This window comes from Elaeis guineensis, chromosome 11, assembly GCF_000442705.2.
Source record: "Elaeis guineensis isolate ETL-2024a chromosome 11, EG11, whole genome shotgun sequence".
Lineage (NCBI taxonomy): Eukaryota > Viridiplantae > Streptophyta > Magnoliopsida > Arecales > Arecaceae > Elaeis > Elaeis guineensis.
Window position 1 is genome coordinate 120623722 of NC_026003.2, and position 21777 is coordinate 120645498.

At 37.3% G+C, this 21777-nt stretch overlaps 1 pseudogene; it reads right to left on the reverse strand.

Annotated features, from left to right (window-relative positions):
• Positions 1–320: 320 nt before the first annotated feature.
• Positions 321–20388, reverse strand: LOC105054540 (ferredoxin--NADP reductase, leaf isozyme, chloroplastic-like; annotated as a pseudogene).
• Positions 20389–21777: the final 1389 nt, after the last annotated feature.

The window sequence follows — 21777 nt, forward strand, 5'->3', positions numbered from 1 at the left end:
TCATATATATTATTCAGAATGTCATATACATTCACAGAAAATCATATATATTATTAAGGATGTCATATATATATATATATATATATATATATATATATATATATATTCATAAAAAGTCATATAAGACGTTAGAAAGTCATATATATTGTTTAAGATGTGATATATATTTACAAGAAGTCATATAAGATATTAGGAAGCTATACATACTATTCAGGATATTATAAAGATATAGGAACTTATATATATTATTCATGACGTCATATATATTTATAGAAAGTCATACAAGATATTAAAAAATAATAATATTATTTTTTTATTTTATAAAAAAATATATTTTTGTCACTAAATTTCCACATATTTTGTGCATAAGGAAATCCTCTATATGTATTTCCACTTTGAACTCAATTTCTTCTACTGCTATTTGCAAGAAATTAGCATCAAAATCATAACGGGAGCAGAGGTTCATTACACAATATTGAATCTGGCTAGAATTACAATTTTAAAATTCCTCTTGAATAAAATTTAAGAAGGCCAGAATAATACAGTTGCCTTACAAGAAACTGGCATAAAACGCCAAAGAGAATTAACTTTCTACCTAGGAATTAGTATATTACAGGAGCAGGCTTCTTGGACGAGAAGCACAGCATGCATAAAATGCAAGCTGATATACTTCCACACTCCACTGCTCTGCCCTCTGCAAGTTCCTTCTGTATTCCGACCAGTCAATACCTGCAAATTTAGCAACAGAATTGGAAAATTACTATGCATAACATATTGTTAAGATGATGCCCATGTGACAAGAGTTCGACCAAGCCCACCCCAGAACACAGCCAAGGCCCACACATGGAGCGCGCACGTGAAAACACAGCCCAGGCCCTGGCGGTGTACGGGCGCAGCGTATGCAATCCATCGTGTTCTCGCAGTCCATGGCGGGGTGCGTGGATCGACGCCTATTTCCTCAAGTGTTTCTCGCGGTCTACACGAGTTTCGAAGGATCGAAGGTTCAATCCAACGGCAGATCTCACTTCCTGTGATGATCGAATGGCTGAGGATTTTTTCGACTTGATTTGGGCTTGATCTGGACTATTTTGAGTGCAGATCTGGGTCATTCGATGTAGATTTGACGGCTGAGCTTCTTTCTTCGATTCTACAGCGAATAGAACTCCGTTTTTGATGAGATTTGAATCTGGATTCATCTGGTGACGAGCTCTATTTAAGGAGAGGATTTGGGAGAAGGTTCAGCAGGCTGAGAGCAGTGAAAACAGCAATCAAAGAGAGGGTTTAAGAGAGAAAAAAATAAGAGATGTGAGATTTTTTTTTGAGAAAAAAAAAAGAGTATTTTTCTTTATAAAAGAGAGTCTGTGTAAGTCCTTTATTTTTTTTCTTCCTCTTCTTCTCCAATTTTGTATTTCGTTGCGCCATGGATTATTAATAGAAGAACGTTGAGGAGGTCTTGTCCGTGGACGTAGGCCAACAATCAGACCGAACCACGTAAATCTGATGTGCTTTCTTTTTATTTTTATTTTTATTGCTTGATTATCTCTCCTATTTTACATTCTATGTTTATTCTAGTTATTTATACTCTACAAAATGATCTTATTTCCGCTGTATTTGTATGCCATGTGGATCGAGGTGTGCTTGATTATCCACGACCTGTTTTCTCAATTTGGTATCAGAGCACAGGAGATTCTTTTGTAGTTGGATTGATCTAAAACAATGACGGACAAGGTGATGACGACAAAATACGAGATATCGAGGTTTGATGGATCAAATTTTGCACTTTGGAAGATGAAGATGCAGGCAGTATTGATCAAGGATGGTTGTGAAATCGCTTTGCAAGGAAAAGAATGTAAACCTCAAGAGATAACGGATGCGCAACATGAAGAGAAAGACAAGCTGGCAATGGCGAACCTCTATCTGACGTTGGATGATTCGGTATTGTTCAATATCGAGACTGAAACTACTGCAAAAGAGATTTGAAAAAAATTGAAAAACCTCTATGAAGGTAAGTCTTTGGTAAATAAAATCTATTTAAGACAGTAATTATACAATCTGAAGATGAAGGATGGAGCATCAGTTCAAGAGCACTTGGGTGTATTCAATTTCATTGTAAGCAAGCTTGTGGCCCTAGATGTCAGAATTGATGATGAAAAAAAGGTCAGCATTCTACTTTGTTCTTTGTCAGAGTCTTAGGATAATCTTATCATGAATTTGAGTCACGTTGAAATCCTTAAGATGAAGTCTGTTGTTGTATCATTGCTTACAGAAGAGATGAAGCAAAAATCTAGCTAAAGAAGCTCTTCGGGGGAGGCCATGGTAGCACGGAGTAGGCCTTTCGAAAGGGAACGTGGTGATCGAGAAAAGACAAGATCTAAATCCAAAAGTAAAAAGAAGGTAAAATGCTGAAATTATGGAAAAACAGGGCACGTAAAGAAAGATTGCCGGGCTAAAGGAGTTGATACAAAATATGAATCGAAAAACTTTCAAGGTAATGTAGCAGAGAGTGAAACAAGTCCGACTATTTCAGATGACGGGGATGCATTGATGGCATTGGAAAGATCTGAGCTTGCACGTTATTGAATTTTAGATTCGAGAGCATCTTTCCATATGACTCATTTTAAGGAGTGGTTTCATACATATAAATCATTGGATGGAGGAGTTATCTATTTGGATAACAATACAACTTGTCCTGTGATTGGAGTGGGAGATGTTCGAATCAAGATATTTGATGGTATGGTCTGGACGGTTTCCAATATGTGGCATGTCCCTGTACTGCACAAGAGCCTACTGTCACTTGGAAAGTGTTGTAAGTAAGGCTTAAAGTTTATCAAAGAGAAAGATCAATTGAAGATATCCAAAGGATGTTTGGTGGTGATAAAGGGAGTCTAAATAGATGGTCTTTATAAATTGATGGGCGAGACTCAGGTGGGAGAGACAGCAGTAGCAAGTTCAAAGATGGTGTCTTCGATGATTTGGCATCGACGTTTGTGACATATGAGCGAGCGTGGGCTACAATTATTATCAAATAAGAAGCTTCTTCCAGGGTCCAAATCAGCACCACTGGAATTTTGTGAAGATTGCATCTATGGTAAACAAAGAAGGATCTCTTTCTCTTTATTACAGCAGTGAAGTAAGAAATTTCTTGAGCTAATTCACTCAGATACTTGGGAGTCGCCTAATAGATCATTAGATGGATGTTCCTACTTCGTCTCCTTCATTGATGACTTTTTTCGAAAGGCTTGGATATATATCTTGAAGCAGAAATCCGATGTTTTTGAAATCTTTAAGAAATTCAAGGTTCTGATGGAAAATGAAAAAAGTTTGAAAATTAAATGCCTGCGTTCTGACAATGGAGGAGAATATTATTCCAAGGAGTTTGATGAGTTTTGTGGTGAGCATAAAATTCGGAGGCAGCTTACGGTTCTCGAAACACCACAGCAAAATAGTGTGGCAGAGAGGTTTAATAGAACACTCATGGAAAAGATCCGTAGTATGATGAGCACTGCAAAATTTGACAAGAGATTTTGGGTAGAGGCTGCATATACGGCTTGTTACTTGATCAATTGAGCCCCAACAAAATCTCTTGGGTTGGAAATTTCACAAGAACTTTGGAGTGGCAAATCAGTAAATTATTCTCATCTTCGTGTCTTTGGATCTGATGCATATATATGGATTTCAAAAGAAAAGAGGACAAAATTGGACAAGAACTCTCGGAGGTGCATCTTTCTTGACTATGCTAAAGGAGTAAAGGGGTATCGATTGTGGAACCCTACTACCCACAACATCGTTGTTAGCCGAGATGTTGTTTTTAATGAAGTATCCTTTCAAGGCACCAAGGAAAAGCAAGATGATGAAGCTATTACTTTTGTTGAGTCTTTTTATGCACGTGATGAAGTGCAAGCAGAGCAAGCATAGGAGATAGATGAGGTAGTTGATGATGGACCAGGTGCAGAGCCTCCGCGAGCCACCAACAGAGTTTGAGCAGCCTAGTAGGGTCATTAGACCTCTTGCTAAATATGATGATTATGTCACTTCTTTCATTCCTTTTGCTAACCGTATTTGTGTTTATGTTGCTTTGATGGAGGAGGACTAGCCAACTTCATACAGAGAGGCATGTGAGTCCATCAATGCTAAAAAGTAGCATTGTGCTATAGAGGAGGAGATGGAGTCACTTCGAAAGAACAAGACATGGGAGCTTGTAGTTCTATCGAAGGAAAGGAGTCTGATCGGATGTCACTGGGTCTATAAAGTGAAGAAAGATACAGATAGAAATGTGAAGAGATTTAAAGCACATTTGGTGGTGAAGGGTTATGCTCAGAAGGCAGGAATTGATTTTGATGAAATCTTCTCGTCAGTGATTCGTCTTACTACTATTCGGATTGTTTTGGTGATCGCAGCAGTCATGGATTTGGAGCTTGAGTAGATGGATGTAAAGATGGCTTTCTAACATGTTGACTTTGAGGAGGAGATTTATATGGCGCAACCTGAAGGTTTTGTTGAAAAAGACAAGGAGAAGTTGGTTTGTCGGCTGAACAAATCATTGTACAGTTTCAAACAGACGTCGAGGTGTTGCTATAAGTGATTTGATTCCTTCATTATGAGTTTGGGATTTGATCGACTGAAGGCAAATTATTATGCATATTTCTGCGGTTATGATGATGGGAGCTTCTGCATTTTGCTGTTATATGACGATGATATGGTGGTCGCAGGGAACAGCAAGAGTCGAATATCAGATCTGAAAGCTCAATTGGCTGGAGAGTTCGAGATGAAGGACTTAAGAGCCATGAACCAAATACTCGGGATGAAGGTGCTACAGGAGAGAAAGGATAGGAAGATTTGGCTTTTACAAAAGGGATATGTAGAGAAAGTTCTGCGGCGCTTCAATATGCAGAATGCAAAGCCGGTGTCTATCCCATTTTCTATTCAGTTGAAACTGTCAGCAAAGCAATCACCCAGTACGGAAGCAGAAAAGACTGACATGGCCTGAGTACCATATTCATCAATAGTAGGAAGCCTTATGTTTGCTATGGTATGCACAAGATCAGACATTGCACAAGCAGTGGGAGTTGTGAGTTAGTATATGGTAAATCTAAGTAGCAACCATTGGACAGCAGTAAAGTGGATCCTCTGGTATCTGAGGGGGACTACTAATCATTCACTCTGTTATAGTTCAGCAGGTTTGGAGTGCATGGGTATGTTGATTATAATTTTGCAGGTGATCGAGACAAGAAGAGATCTACCACAGGCTATGTGTTCTCCATGGACGGCGGTGCTATTAGCTGGGAGTCTAAGTTTCAGTCAGTGGTGGCATTATTAACAATAGAGACAGAGTATATTGCATTGGCACACACATTCAAAAAAGCTATCTGGCTCAAGAAGCTTCTTGAAGACTTCAAAGTGAAGCAAGATATGATGAGGGTGAATTGTGATAGTCAAAGCGCATTGTATTTAGCAAAAAATCCGATGTTTCACTCTCGGACGAAGCATATTGATATTCACTATCACTTTGTGAGAGATGTGGTTGATGATGGTCTAGTCTCATTGCTAAAAATTTATACAGATGTAAATCTAGCAGATGTATTGACAAAGCCGATGGCTTAGGAGAAGTTCAATTGGAGCAAGGCTTCTCTCGATCTAGGAGCTACGTGAGGAGTGGGAGGATGGTAAGGCCTCCAAGGATGACGTTCTCATGAGTTTGGCACATGTTTTCAAGTAAGAGAATTGTTAAGATGAAGCCTATGTGAAAAGAGTCCGACCAGGCCCAGCCCCAGAACACAGCCCAGGCCCAAGTGCTGAGCACACGCGAGAAAACACGGCCCAGGCCCAAGCGGTGTGCGGGCACGGTGTACACGGTTCACCGTGTTCTCATGGTCCACGGTGGGGTGCATGGACCGACGCTCATTTCTCCGGGCGTTTCTCGTGGTCTATGCGAGTTTCGATGGATCGGAGGTGCGATCCAATGACAGATCTTATGTCCGATGATGATCGAATGGCTGAAGATTTTTTCGACTTGATTTGGGCTTGATTTGGATTATTTTGAGCACAGATCTGGGCCGTTCGATGCAGATTTGACGGCTGAGCTTCTTTCTTCGATTCTACAGTGAATATGACTCTGTTTTTGATGAGGTTTGGACTTGGATTCATCTGGTAACGAGCTCTATTTAAGGGGAAGACTTGAGAGAAGGTTCAGCAGGACTGAGAGCAGTGAAAATAGCAATTAATGAGAGGGTTTAAGAGAGAAAAAAATAAGAGACATGAGATTCCTTTTTGAGAGAAAAATGAGAGTGTTTTTCTTTGTAAAAGAGAGTCTGTGTGAGTCTTTTATTTTTTTTTCTTCTTCTTTCTCTTTTTCTTTAATTTTATACTTCGTTGCATCGTGGATTATTAATAGAAAAACGTTGAGGAAGTCTTGCCCGTAGATGTAGGCCAACAATCAGGCCGAACTACGTAAATCTGGTGTGCTTTCTTTTTTCTTATTTTTATAGCTTAATTATCTCTCCTATTTTGCATTCTATGTTTGTTCTAGTTATCTTTCCTTTGCAAAATGATCTTGTTTCTGCTGTACTTATGTACCGTGTAGATCAAGGTGTGCTCGATTATCCACGGCCTGTTCTTTCACATATGACTTTTCCACCTCAATTTATCTACATCATATACATGTGCCATCTTTAGCAGCCAAAGATACCATAATGGCATCAATATCCTTTTCATTTCTTTTAGTTCAGACATATAAAAGGTATTATCCTTCTTGAGTAGATCCCACAGTTCGTCGGCATACTGAGCCATATGAGTTTGTATTGTTTCCTCCCTTCTCATTTGTTTGCTCTCCACTGATAGCAAAGTTCACCCTGAAATTATTTGGTGCTTTCTCAATCATCTTCTCAAATTCCTACAGACTGCAAGACTATGAGGTCCATTAACAAAATAGATATAAACAGTAGCTGATTATAAGATTTAATGACCAAAAGAAACATATATTTGGAATACAATGATTATTTTTGGTTTAGAATTTTAAATATATACTAATAAGCCCACCTCTTTATAGAGCAATGAGCTGCTTGTAGGAACTCCCAAGAAGAGCCATGCTGGTCCATTGAACTGCGTAAGAATAATCAATCCCACTCTTCCAACGATGAATTATTTGAAACAAATAAGGAAAACCAACCAACAGAGCATGGGTGGCAAGTTATACAAACCGTGATTTCCTAGTAGTTTAGTCACATGCGTGATATAATTCATCTAAAGTCTTTTCTAGGCTTATAATTCATTTAGAGCTACGAGAGTTTTATTATAGCGGATGACATCATTCTCTCATGTAGATTACAAGTTCAGAAGTAAACCCTTAATTTTATCCAATGACTTGCCTAATTCATGAGACCAATTCGCTTCTTGTTATGCAAACCTGACATTAGAAAATTCTTCTAAGCATTCACTGTGGCATTACCTTGTAGTCATCATGCTCCTCAAAGAACATTTTCCTCAGGGAGCACAAAGGTGCGAACCCATCTCCTGTTGCAAGCTGCAACCAGCAAGGCCATCAGTAAGCACTTAAAAAATCTATTTACAAAATGTAATCCATAGATTACAACACGATGCAGAACTCAACATCTCCAAGTGCTAACAAGAATAAAATTGGGTCGCCAAATTACCATTATAATATTTGCATTGGGGTCCTCAGGCATCAGCATTTCTTTCCCAACCAGTCCTGTAAGCTCGATTTCAGCACCAGGTTTCATGTCACCGTAGATACAACAGCATAACATGAGTGTAATATGATCAATCAGTCGAGCAAGCAACTAAAAAAGGAAAGACATTGGATTAGTCAAAATTATGACAACAGGAGTACGGGGTTAAAAATACCCACATAAGAAATTTGAGCAGAATCCTTTCACTATTTTGCTCATTGTATAAACAGGCCACTTTACACACGGAGAGACCTGTAAAGAAATACTTGCATCTTGAACTTATTGTTGTGATGACACAACATAGCTTTTTTTTTTTTTTTGAGAGGAAAAGGAGGAAGCAAAGTGCTTCCCCTTATTTTATTAAATAACAATTCCAAGAGACACACAAACATAGCTATTAGCTTTCTCAGGCCAATTAAATTAAGGAATTTTTGCAGGTATACCCTTCTAAACATCCAAATTTGTATGGATATCCTTTCAAAATTGATATTGGCATGTATATCCTCATAAAATACTTGATTTGCATGCATACCCTTCTTTTTCTTTATTTTTTGTATATATACCCACGTCATCTAATGCCGTTAAAAAATTAACGGTTTAAAATTTAAATGACTGAAATACCCTAATAGGTATATATGCAAAAAAAATTATAAGGGTATATATGCAATTAGCAATTTACGAGGGTATACAAATAAATATTAATTTTGAAAGGGTATTTATACAAATTTTGATGTTTAGGAGGGTATACAAGCAAAAATTTTTAATTTTATTTTTTTCTATTGTATGTTATTTTAACGAGATGGAAAGGATTTAAACACATTAATTAATGTCATAGTAAGGGTGATTCAAGTACATTAATTTTTATCTATTACTTCTTTGTTAGATATAATTTTTATTTTTATTTTTATATCATATTAATTTTTATTTCGTATATGATTTATTATGAATAGTTGCTTATTCCATATCCAGGCTTATTAAAATGGAGCAATCGCTTTTCAAGTTGAAGATGAAATTTGGAGGTTATTTTAAAAAGATTAAGAATTCTACAAGAATAAAATATTATTTTGAGAGACAAAAAAGCTGGTTAGTTGATGTTGACTGCTATTTTTATATAGATCTATATGATGATATAGTGCACATATTGAATAAATAGCTGGAAGAGACCATAAAGATTTGGTCTGTGGTTAGATATGTATCACCTAAATTTTATATGATTCTAGATATAGATCATAAACTAATGAGCTTGTTTGAAGAATATAAAAATTTGATGGAGTGCTTCTTGTTTGTCACAAAAGACGCTAATGATATATAGTTTTCTCAATCAATGCTAGGTAGCCAAGATCAAAGTAAAGGTAAAGTAGCTGCAATAGGAGAGGTTCGAGTGGATGACCAAAGGAAGAACAAAAGACAGAATGAAATTGAGCGTCCAGCTACATTAGGGACTGATATCTCAACTATTATTATTGAGAATAATGATAATAGATGAACAAAATCTTTAAACAAGTGAACCGTCCCTACTACAAACACCAACAAAGAAGCAATAGATAAAAATTAATGTACTTAAATCATCCTTACTATGATATTAATTAATGTGTTTAAATTCTTTCCATCTCGCTAAAATAACATACAATAGAAAAAAAATTAAATTAAAAATTTTTGCCTGTGTACCCTCTTAAACGTTAAAATTTGCATGAATATTCTTTCAAAATTAATATTTATGTGTATACCCTCGTAAATTGCTAATTGTATATATATCTTGATAATTTTTTTTGCATATATACCCATAATGGTATTTCAGTCATTTAAATTTTAAACCGTTAATTTTTTAACGACGTTAGATGATGTGGGTATATATACAAAAAATAAAGAAAAAGAAGGATATATATGCAAATCAAGTATTTCATAAGAATATATATGCAAACATCAATTTTGAAAGAATATCTATGCAAATTTGGATATTTAGAAAGGTATACACGCAAAAATCCCTTAAATTAAACATCACATGAAACACATTTCCTTCAAAATTAATCATCAAACAGACCTATGAAATCATGAATTATAGGTTTCTACAAGACACATTTTAATACATTGATAGTGAATACTCATAGCCAGCAGGACTTTGGTCTGCTTGTTGCCACCTCTCTTCTTAGCACTTGTGCTGGAAAGAGTTCTAATTGTTACTTGGAAGGTGTAACTTATTCTTAGAAAAGGGGAAGAAAACAAAAGAAAACGATATCAATTATATTGGAATAGGATTTAAAGAATTTCTGATATGATTTAAAAAATTAAATAAAACTAAAAAATTTTATGGTAGAAAAATTATAAATAACTTATAAAATAGTAAAAAATAAAAATGATCCAACCCGGAAGCATGTTGGATATTGTCTTAAGGTATATTCCTATCTCTAGTACAGAAAAATTTAAAAAAATCAGTCCAAGATATGATTGAGATCCTCCACCTTGGAGCATGATCGTGGAGAAAGTTGATGGAGATTTTTTCAATATTCAAAAAAATAATTATAAAGAAAAAAGATTTGAAGAGAAAAAATCGGAAGGAAGAGAGTGAGAGGCTTGGATGGGATATATAAACGTTTATGATGATTTAGATTTTTATTGATCCAATAAGATTTTTAATAAAAAGCTCAACAATCAGAACCTTTAATAAGAAGCCCAACGATTAGAAAAATAAAAATAATATTAAATACACATAACCGTTTGAGTTTTTACTGATTTATTAAAGCCTATAATTAAGAGTCCAATAGTCAGAAATTAAAATCATGATAATAAAAAATATTTAAATAATAAAATAAAAAGATAAAATTAAAATGCTTGGAGAAAAATTTTAGAAAAATTTTTAATTTTTTTTTTTTATTCCCTCCAACAGATTATGCAAAAAAAATGATAGATCAGAAAGTCTAGCTGTGCTTTGTGTGGGTCAAATATTGAGTCCACAAATCATCTCTTCTTCAAATATTGAGTCCGTAAACCAACCACCTTCCTTAAGTTATGGACAGATTGGAGGATGAGGAACAAATCTAAATTAATGAGAAGAGTAGGAGATCAATTACTGGCAGTAATTTGCTGGGAGGTTTGAAAGAAAAAAAACAAACGAATCTTTTTGAAGAAGAATGATTCTATTATTCCAATCTTATACAACATTCTGCACAGTTTTCAGAGCTCAAAGTACATTTATTCCTCGAAGACCATTGACGATCATGAGAGGCTCTGGAATGTCTTGAAATCCTTGTTACCCTCGGCGAGGATGCAACAATTTGTTACTAGTCGGATTTAGTTCTCTGTTATGCAGAGAGCTTTTCTTGCTTTTGAGTTTATTTCATCTCTGTAATTTTCTTACTAAAGTTTTGAAGATTAGAGGAAATCCTTCTCTCACTGATTTTACCGGTCGTAATTCTCAATCCCTTTGGACTTCTGTAAATTCTGTCTCTCTATAAATTGATAGGTGGTTGCTTTTCCGACCTCCGAATTCATCAAAAAAAAAAAAGGATTAGAAAGTCATACAATCAAAAAAAAAAGAAAAAATGGATTAGAAATTCATGAATTGTAGGTACTTAACAAATAATTTCTTATCATTGTTAATCAAAACCTAGAAGAAACTGCAGACCTAAGGGAAAAAGCAGAGATGTAAATACCCTGACTATTATTTTATCAATAAAAAAGGCACGGCTAGTCCCAAGTTTGGATAAGAGAAGGTGGAAGGGTGACATCAGGTTGACAACCGGTCATAAAAATGTGTCAATAATTGCGACCTAGACTCTAATTTGCTACACATGAATTTTAGGATATCGATCCCTTGCTCCATGTAGCAAGCTACAAGTTGTCCCGATTGTGGGAGAAATGTGGATGATGAGACATGCCTCATGCACTAACACAATGTGGGACTCAGCATTATATACTAGAATAGAAAAATCACTGAAAATTGATGCCATATGCTCTATGTTACATAAATAGACAAAGAAATGATCCCGAAATAAAACAAAAAATGGTTGAACTTGGCAGAACCACGGATATTGCACCCTTGGGAACTAAGTCCTCAAATTTGGGTTTCCTTTCAGTTTGCCCTTGACCAACGCCGATCCACTCGGGCCAAATTTTAGAACCTTCCTTACCACATTAGGCTGCCGTCGGATTGAGCTTTGGGCCTTGAGCTTAAAGACTAATGGGCTCTGAGGGTTGGCCTTTTGGACCCTATCCCATTTTCTGTTTTCAATTAGCCAGACTTGGAAGCCTCTTAAAGTAGTGTAGGCATGGTGGAAATTAGAGAGCAGATGACCGTCTTCTCAGAGAAACTGATGACGCCACAATATAGTTTTGAGTTGTGGAGGAACAGTGTCATAGGGACAAACTCTAGTTCCAGAGGGAAAAAAACAAATATAAATTTTTAATCTAATCTAAGAAGTTCTGTTCCAAAGAAAGGCTTGGAAGACCTCTTTTATTTTAGACCACAGACCACATGCTTTTCGTAGTCCTATTTAACTACAAAATAACACTAGTTTCCTGATGGCTGCGAGTCACCACCTTATACTACCAGCTCACGGTACCGCACACCACATCAGCGAAGGAAAACAAAGAAAACTAGTATATCGAATACGAAGGTCATGTATGGAAATTTTGAAAACTTTTCAAACTGGACTCCAGCTTTAATCTCTGTGATATACATTGAAAAGCCATTTGATTTCTGTAAATCAGCGCAAGATCAAATTTTAGTGGGACTTATTCTTTTTTTATTAGAATCATGAGATTTTATTTAGATTTACGAGTCTTGGTTTAGGTTTTAGACTAGTTCTCTTGTAGCTCTGGTAATTTATTTGTAACAATTAATGGGTTATCATTAGCCAAAGGGCCTTACGTCTGTGACACCAGCTGCTGGGGATTGTAACATGAGTAATTTTGTTGGCTTTTTGATCGTTTATATTGCATTAATTTTGGCTAGGTATATGAGGAGATGTGAAGTTTTTATGATTTTTCTAACTTTTTGTGCATTTTTCTTCTTCCCCCGTCTCTTTTTTGAGAGAAATTAAAGGAGGAGGAAGTAAGATGCTTTCCTTCGGGATTCTTCTCCGCTCTATCTCATTTCTTTCTGGATGGTGAAAGGCAACTGGATTCCTGGGGCTTGTGGCTACCGCAACAGCCCTCAACGGGCGGGGATTGCTGTGTCCTCGGATCGGAGCTGGTCCATTAAGTTTGTGCGAGAGGGCGCACCGTTCCTTTAATCACAATGCCTTGAGCACGCCCCCACTTTGCTCTTTTATTTTTTATTTTTTGGTTGGAAAGGAGGAATGCCCCTAAATGGCCTCAATGAAACTGCATACTGGATCTCATGCAATCAAATATAGCAATGCCAACTCAGGATGAACATCATCATTTGGAGAAATATTACAATCAGAATCTCTATTTACCAGCCAATCTGCAGTGAAGTTAGCCTCTCTAAGAGCATGATTAGCAGCAAAGAAATTTAAAATTATAAAAAGATGAAGGATATCAATAAGAAGAGGAGTAGATTATTTAAAAGAAGACCTCCCAATAATTCAATTAATAACAATTCTAAAGCCATATTCAAGCAAAGTTCTTCCGCATTATAGAGTGAAGATTGTATTATTTATTGTAAGATTATCTATTAATTAGTGTGAAATCCGAAATAACAACAAATAATTTCATATAGAAAAAAATAAGATACAATAATTTATATGATTTAGTCTTTGGCTTACGTTTATGGATGAAAATGGGGAGGGATTTTATAGCCATCAAACTCTCAAATAAAATAAAAAGATCAAAATACCCGAACAGATCGAAGTGCACAATGGATCGAGTTTATATCACTGATCACATCAAAATTCAAGTCACACTCAGCATTATTAATCTTTTCTATACTGCTTTTAATTTAGTTACAGGAACAGATGTAGCTAAAAGTCGCCAGTGCCATAATGAAGATCTCGGATAAGAAATCTAGCATGCCTTGATTATCTTTAAGGGAGCAATGAAAGTTGTAGATTTTTCAAATCCCAAGAGGTGGGGGTATCCATTGAATCTGTAATAGAGTGAAAGAAGAGCTGCTAGAGGTGCAGATAATTTCTCCACATATTCAAAAGCCAGGCCAACGGATTAATGGACAGTAAATCTTGGATTTAAGGTAGCTTGCTGAGATATACGGATGTTTGCTATACTTTTCTCGTACTTCAACAGCTGGATTATAGTTGTCTACGTAACATTCACATGCACTGCACCTGCATAACAGTTGTTGATCATTTCAGAGACTATGTACTACTAGCCAAGGCAATTTTTTTTCCTCATCACCGCAATTTTGGTGCAGAGTTCTGAACGAAACATGATTGGATTGTCAGTAGTTCAAAAATCCCATAATTTGTTAGAGTTTTGAAGGAAAAATTCAACCCTAAAAGTCTTCTCTAAAGTTTAATCTCACATTAGAAAATGATCATTTATTTTTGATACTTATAAATCATCTTTCTTTTTTTTCTTTTGCTTGGGAGGCTTTGGGGGATGTGGATTTTATATTTCACACCTGCATACGAATTCGTTGTATCACGACCAAGCGGCATGATATGTGCGTGCGATGATAGCAAAATACTTTATTTATTTTTTTATCATATTTTATATTATTTTTATTATTTTATTTTATTTTGCCTAGTCGTTCTTCTTCGTAGTCGGACAGTCAAATGACTGTTTATCATAGAGGGTCATATGTTTCTTTGATCAGACGTTGTCCTTCATGGTATGCCGATCGAACAGCCGTCTGCAGGTACCTACTCATGGTCTATAAAAGATCCAATATTTTCATCTCTTTCTTCTTTAATTCATTGCTGAGTATTAGAGAAAGACTGTTAGCCCTCTCTACTATCGTGCTTCAAGAACGGATATCCTGACCGCATCTAGGGGTAGAATTTCTGACCAACAGTGGTATGAAAATCGAAAATTTATCTTAAAACGATCCCATACCCTCGTTTTTTTTCTCTATTCCTACTTTGTAAAGTCAATGGGCCAACCCAATCATGCCTTAGATAAATCAATTTAAATTTGTTATCTTTTTTTTTTATAAGCAAATTTTTTATCCTTCATACGCTCCCTGGAGCCGAGCGCTCAAGGTCATCAAGATTCTGGTTCGTCTGATAGATTTTCCACCGGCTCTCTTGCAGCCCTGCGAGGATCATCGGGCACTCCCCCAAAGCGACGACAGGCGGCAGTGCATAAAATAGTGGCCTCATACAGGATTCCATGGACTTTCTGCACGTGCGTCGGCAGGAAAATCTAGCCAGCACATAAAAGGACCGGAAGGTCTTCAGAAGGCATGTGCTATTCTTTTATTTAGGCCTCATTAATCAGAGTGAGAGCCCTTCAGCAACTCAGTGGTGCTTTCGGTGTCAGCGATGACAGTGTACACGTGCCGAGTTGGCCCGGACCTCGGAGCCGGATCGTTTTCTCCGTTGATCCAGATGGATTTTACTATTCTTCTTCCCTTGGTTGCAGTTGATGGCCGGGTGATGGTGAGTTTTCAAACGTTTTCAGTTTTTGTTAACTTGGAAGCTGCGTGATTTCTTGCAGAGAGATGAATGGTTTTAGTATGATGTATGGGCATGACCTTATTCTTTTTCGGTTCTCAGGATTTTTTTTTTTTTTTTTTTTTTTTTTAATGAAAAGGAGACTAATGAAGGGGGAAACCGTAGTTACACACTCTAAATTTTATTCCAAGAAGGAAAAAGATTTACAGGAGAATGAGGGAGGACTGACTGAAGAAAAAAATAGGAAAGACGGACCTTATCAAAACATCTCAATAAAATAGTGCATTTAACAAGCCTTCGGTGATCTCAGTTCATGAATTAAGATATACTAAGTCTTATAGTTCGAGATGATCCAGTCCAGGTTTAGGTAGGCTTCTGTGAACCTTCCAAATGTGATTATAGTATAAAATTACGCAAACAACTCCCATGCAGCAGGTACGCAAGACGTTCTAACCACTTTCTCACCAAAACGTGAATCTAATGAAGGGAATCCGTTACGACAACTCGAGAGAAGTCAATAAGAACTGGTCAGTCTTTTAGCAACGCAAGTTAGTTGAGGAATAAAGAAAAAGAAGACGACGACCGAGAGCAAGCATCGATTATAGAATATTATATAATTGGCCCAATACACTTTCAAAGATGTCCAATGGCCAATTAGAAACATTGACCACGTGAGAAAATCCCATTGAAAAGTCAAGACTCTGATAACAAATTGTACCTTTGCAGATCTCCAAATTCGCGTTACAGCCTACAAAATCTGGAGAAACTCATATCCAAAGCATTTCCTAACAATTAAAACCCCTCAATTTGACGTTTCAGCATCAGTAGATGCTGCTGGCTCCCGTTTAATCTTGTGCTTCGGTCCTTGTTGTACCAAAAAGATAAAAAATAAAATAACTTACAACTTGAAATAAAATAAGAAGATTTAAATTACTGATTTAATAGGGTCGGAAGAAAGGATATATATATACTGCATACTTCTGGGTTGAGTCAGATGGTTAGATGCAAGAACGACTGTCGGATTCCTTATGCAATCCTTTGAATGGCCTACGAAAACGAGTTGGCTGAGTTGTTTGGAAATGCACACAGTCACATGCAAGAACTATCAATAAACGAATAAATATAAATAATTTAAATAAAACTATAAATGAAATTTTTTTTTTAAGACTAGTTAAAGAAGTTAGTTCAGGAAATATTTTGTAATTACATATTAGTTCCTATCTTTTCCATATTTATATTATAAAATCTGAAATCTTATAACAAGCCGGACATTCATGCTTACGTTAAATAAACCAGCGAGAATGGAATATTCTACTATTTCTTAACAATATTTGTTTCTAGGTCTTCAGCTTAATCAATCTCCCATATCTCTCGGTTATTGATCCCAAACAGCCAAGTCTCATGTGGCAGGAGGACAAAGTGAGCCAGAAAATCTTGCATATTCCACTTATGATTTAGCAAAAGGAAGGCAACAATAGAAACATTCTGAAGATCCATGTCCTTGTTTACATATGTGGGCGACGCATGAAGAGGAAGACCGGTAATCCAAGAACCAAAGAGCACACAAGAAATTTTTTGTGCACCACGAGCGGTGTAGAAAACTGATATGGAGTGCACCACCTCATCTGATTGATCTATATAGTCATCACTTTCCAACGCGTATTTAATGTCTGCAGGTTGATTTTTTCGTTTAAAACTTTTATACGATAAAAATACCCCTATATTTTGAAAAAAATTATGACATTCTGTATTGTAATATAGTCCAGAATATCATAATATGGTCTATGATATTATAATATGAGAGAGACATTTTTGTCCAATCATTTTCCAACGTGTATTTAATGTCTGTCGGTCGATTTTTTCGTTTGAAAATTTTGAATGATGAAAATACCCCTATTCTTTAGAAAAAATCGATCTGCAGATATTACATACGCGTTGAAAAGTGGTGACTATGTAGATCAATCGGACGAGACGATGTACTCCATGTTAGATTTTCTACCCCGCCTGTGGTGCACAAAGAATATCGCAAGAGCACACTAACAGCGGCACCATTGGTTAAGGCCCAATGAAACTGATTAGCTATAGAAGAAGCATGGCCAGAAATGTGTTTCCAAACATCAGAAGATTTACTAGGTGAGCATAGTAGGACCAAGTAATAGTAAAACCCTATTTAGATCTAACCAGCTGGCTTCAAAGCGAATCAAGATGCAAGATCACCTAGATAACTAACTTCATTAAAAGTAGTTGCTGCCTTAGGTGCAAAGAAGTGAAGTCTAACCCCCCTTGAGACTTAGGGGAACAAAAAGTAGACCAAGAAATAAGGTGCAAGCCATGTGTCTCTGGTGAATGGCCCCACAAAAAAGCTCAGAACTATTGCTCAATCTTGTGTAAAATCGATAGAAGAATACGTAGTGAGGCCATTGTGTAGACTGTGAGGGAGGATAAGACAGAGTACTGCAAGAAAGTTGTTCTTAGAGCAAAGGAAAGAGCCTTCCAGTGCCAACTTTGAATTTTATCCTCCACCTTATTCAGAAGATGCATTAAATCAGCAAACTTGAATTGGGTGCCAGAAATAGGGACAGCTAAACAAATTTCAGGGATCATATTTTAAAGGAGTACACAGAAGATGAACAACTTGACATTTGACATTAGGGTCAATAGAGGGACTAAAAGTGATGTTGGATTTATCAACATTTATCGATTGACCCTAAATTGCATAGTATAAATCAAGAAGAAGGTTAAAACAAAGATAAGCAGAAATAGTGGCTGGAGTAATCAACAAGCAATCATCTGCAAAAAAACATATGAGAAATTAAACATTCAGAGCAATGAGGATGATAGGCTCTTAAAGCTTGAAAATTTACAGCTAATTGAAGGAAAATAGACAGCATGTGGGAGCACAGGATAAAAAGATGGGATGACAACGAGCACCCCTGACGTAAACCCATGGAGGCATAGTGAACCAAGAAGTTGGTACACCGTTGATGAGCAAGGCAAAAGATGGATGCGTAATGCAAAATCTGAGCCAATTGACAAAACGAGAGTGAAAGCCAACATACTGTAGAACTCGAAAAAGAAAATCCCATCTGATCCGATCAAAAGCTTTTTCCATATTCGGCTTAATGCCCATAAGACTCTTAGTTCTAGGAGCATAACCAAGGGAATGCATAATCTCTTGGGTGACAAGGATAGTTTGAATGATTTGATACATAGGGATAAAAGCTTCTTGAGTAGAAGGAGAGAAACAGGTATAGGCCAATGTCGATTTGTCAAGATTTTTGCAGCAATTTTATAGGAAGTATTACAAAGGCTAATCCGTCGAAAGTCAAAAGCAAATTTAGGACTAGATTTTTTGGAGTGCGGCATAGAAGAGGAGTGAAAAATATACTTAACAGCTTTAACGACGTCTTCATTGATAATGATCTCAGTTCATGAATAAAGACATACTAAGTCTTATAGTTCCGGATGATCCACTCCAGGTTTAGGTAGGCTTCTTTGAACCTTCCAAATGTGATTATAGTATAAAATTTCGCAAACCACTCCCACGCAGCAGGTACGCAAGGAGTTCTAGCCACTTTCTCACCGAAACGCGAATCCAACAAAGGGAATCCGTTGCGACAATTCAACAGAAGTCAATAAGAACTGGTCAGTCTTTTAGCAACACAAGTTAAAAGAGGAATAAAGAAAGAAGACGACCACCAAGAGAAAGCATCGATTATAGAATATTATATAATTGGCCCAATACACTTTAAAAGATGTCCAATGGCCGATTAGAAGCATTGGCCACGCGAGAAAATCCCATTGAAAAGTCAAGCTTCTGATAACAAATTGTACCTTTGCAGATCTCCAAATTCGCGTTACAGCCTGCAAAATCTCAAGCATGGAGAAACTCATATCCAAAGCAGTTCCCAACAATTAAAACCCCTCAATGACGTTTCAGCATCAGTAAATGCTGCTGCCTCCCGTTTAATCTTGTGCTTCGGTCGTTGTACCAAAAAGATAAAAAAAATAAAATAAGAAGATTTAAATTACTGATTTAATAGGGTAGGAATTGAAAGGATATATACTGCGTAGGTCTGCGTTGAGCCAGGTGGTTAGATGCAAGAACAATTGTTGGATTCCTTATGCAATCCCTTGAATAACCTATTGTTGGGGCAATCGGACCTGCTCCTCTCAATTCATAGTCGGCCACCCGAATATACATCGGTACCCTATGGAGAATCGTCAAAGCCAGACCGCTGAACGAGTTCTAGTTCAACTATGATATCTATAAGGTTCATCGTCCGACTTTCTATCTGCATCAAAGACATAGGCATTCGACTATCAGTCGGTATACCGACAGACAGTCGGTAATTTTCAATCGACTTTTCTGATAGATCTAAGTCAACCATAACGATTTGATCGACTTCATAACTAATGACCAGTCGATATATCAGAGTCACTAATCGATGATTAGTCGGTATATTACAAGCACCGACATATAGTTGGTACGCCCACATCACCGACACACAATCGGTATATCAGAAATCGTCAACGCAAAGAGCGCATAACGGCTACTTACCATAATTATTAGTGGGCATTAACTGTCCACTCCACGATCACATAATGCGGGGATAAACGGGACCCAACATGCCAAATCGTTGCAGATAGTTACACCCACATTGCCTATATAAAAGGGAGGTAAAGGAACAGTGAGGGTAAGACACTTCTGGGCTAGATTCTGTCAGATTCTACTATGAAATATCTATTGTTCATCACTCTTCACTAACTTAGACATCGAAAGGTTCCTGCCAAACACAATTTTGGTTAGTAGACTTCTTTTGCAGGTTGCTCATCACTTGAGTTAGGCATAACCAGAGATTGGCCATAACAGATTAGTGTGCAAGGTAGAGAGATGACAACTAATTCAGTCATGATGAAAATGAGGGATCAAAATAATTCTACCGGCTCTGTCAGGCATTCTTCCCATCGAAAAGATCTCCCACCTCCACCTCCACTGGCAAAGCCCAGTTTCTCGCAGCCAGTCATCACCATGGATGCACAACAGCTCACTGCTTTGATACAGCAAATAAAAATACTGACGGAGATGGTGCATAGCTTTCAACAGCAACAAACATAGCAACAGCAGTAACAACTGACGGCGGAGGAGCCAGCGGCGCGTACAATGTCATCCGGCATAGTCGTTGTGCCCTGCGATGATCTCCTTATCCATCATTGGAATGATGACCGACTCGACATTTCTATCATGTCGAGCCACCACCTTCTCGGAACTCCCATCATGCCGCCCACCAACAGCGACAGTCTCCTCCTCACCGTCATAGTTTCAAGAAAGGAAAGAGGCCGCATTCACCTTCTTCTTTCTCAAATTCTTCAGAGGATTCTACCCCAACATTCTCTCAGCAGCAGCGACTCGACGATTATGAGCACAAATTCAAAAAAATCGATCACCAACTCAACCAGCTTTAGTTGGATGGCCGAGGCTCCTCCAACAACTTTGGCATCCATACGTCTCCACCTTTCTCTCGGTGCATCTTAGATGAGCCAATTCCGACTCGATTCAAGATACCACAGATGGAGCCTTATGATGGCTCCACTGATCCTGTCAACAATTTGGAGAGCTACAAAGATCTCATGATGATTCAAGGGGCAACTGATGCCCTCTTATGCCTTGACTTTCCGACTACAATTCGAAAAGCTGCTCAAGCCTGATATTCTAAACTCTAGTCAGAAAGCATCCACTCTTTTGAACAGCTAGAGCAATCATTCGTGGCCTACTTCAGCACCAGCCGGAGAATGCCGCAAACAACTGATGGCCTCTTCTCCATCAAGTAAAATGAAGGAGAGACTCTGAAAAGCTTTGTAGCATGTTTCAGCACTGCCACACTTGAGGTCCGAGATCTTAATAAAAATATGGCCATCTCGGCCATGAAGAGGAGTCTGAGAAGATCCAAATTTACATATTCTCTGGATATGACTCTCCCTCAGACATATGTTGAACTTTCGGAATGTGCATACAAATATATTCACATGGATGAAGGCGCTACTAACTGACATTAATTGAAAGGAAAAGATCAGAAGAAAAAACTAAAGAGTGGAGCTCCGACTGAGCTAAATCAGACATCAAACAATAAAGAAGCTTCATCCCACTGATGGAGTCCAAGATCGAATAATTTTGATTCCAGATATGACTCTTATACTTCTCTTTCTGTCCCTCATGTGTAAATTCTGATGGAGATCAAGGGAGAAGAGTACCTCTGTCACCCCCCACTAATGATAGCATTGCTGAGGAGCCACAATAAGAAGAAGTACTATCGGTTTCATCATGATTATGGTCATGACATTGAATAGTGCATTCAACTCAGGGATGAAATAGAAATCCTGATTCAATGAGACTACCTCAAAAAATTTCGATGCGATCGTCTGACTCAACCTTCTGCTGATCAACAACCTCAGCATCAACCTGAGGGAACAAATGACAATCAACCAACGACAAAAGTCATCAATATGATTTTTGAATGATCGAGAGACTGAGAGGCAAACTCTGAAGAAGAGTCATCAAA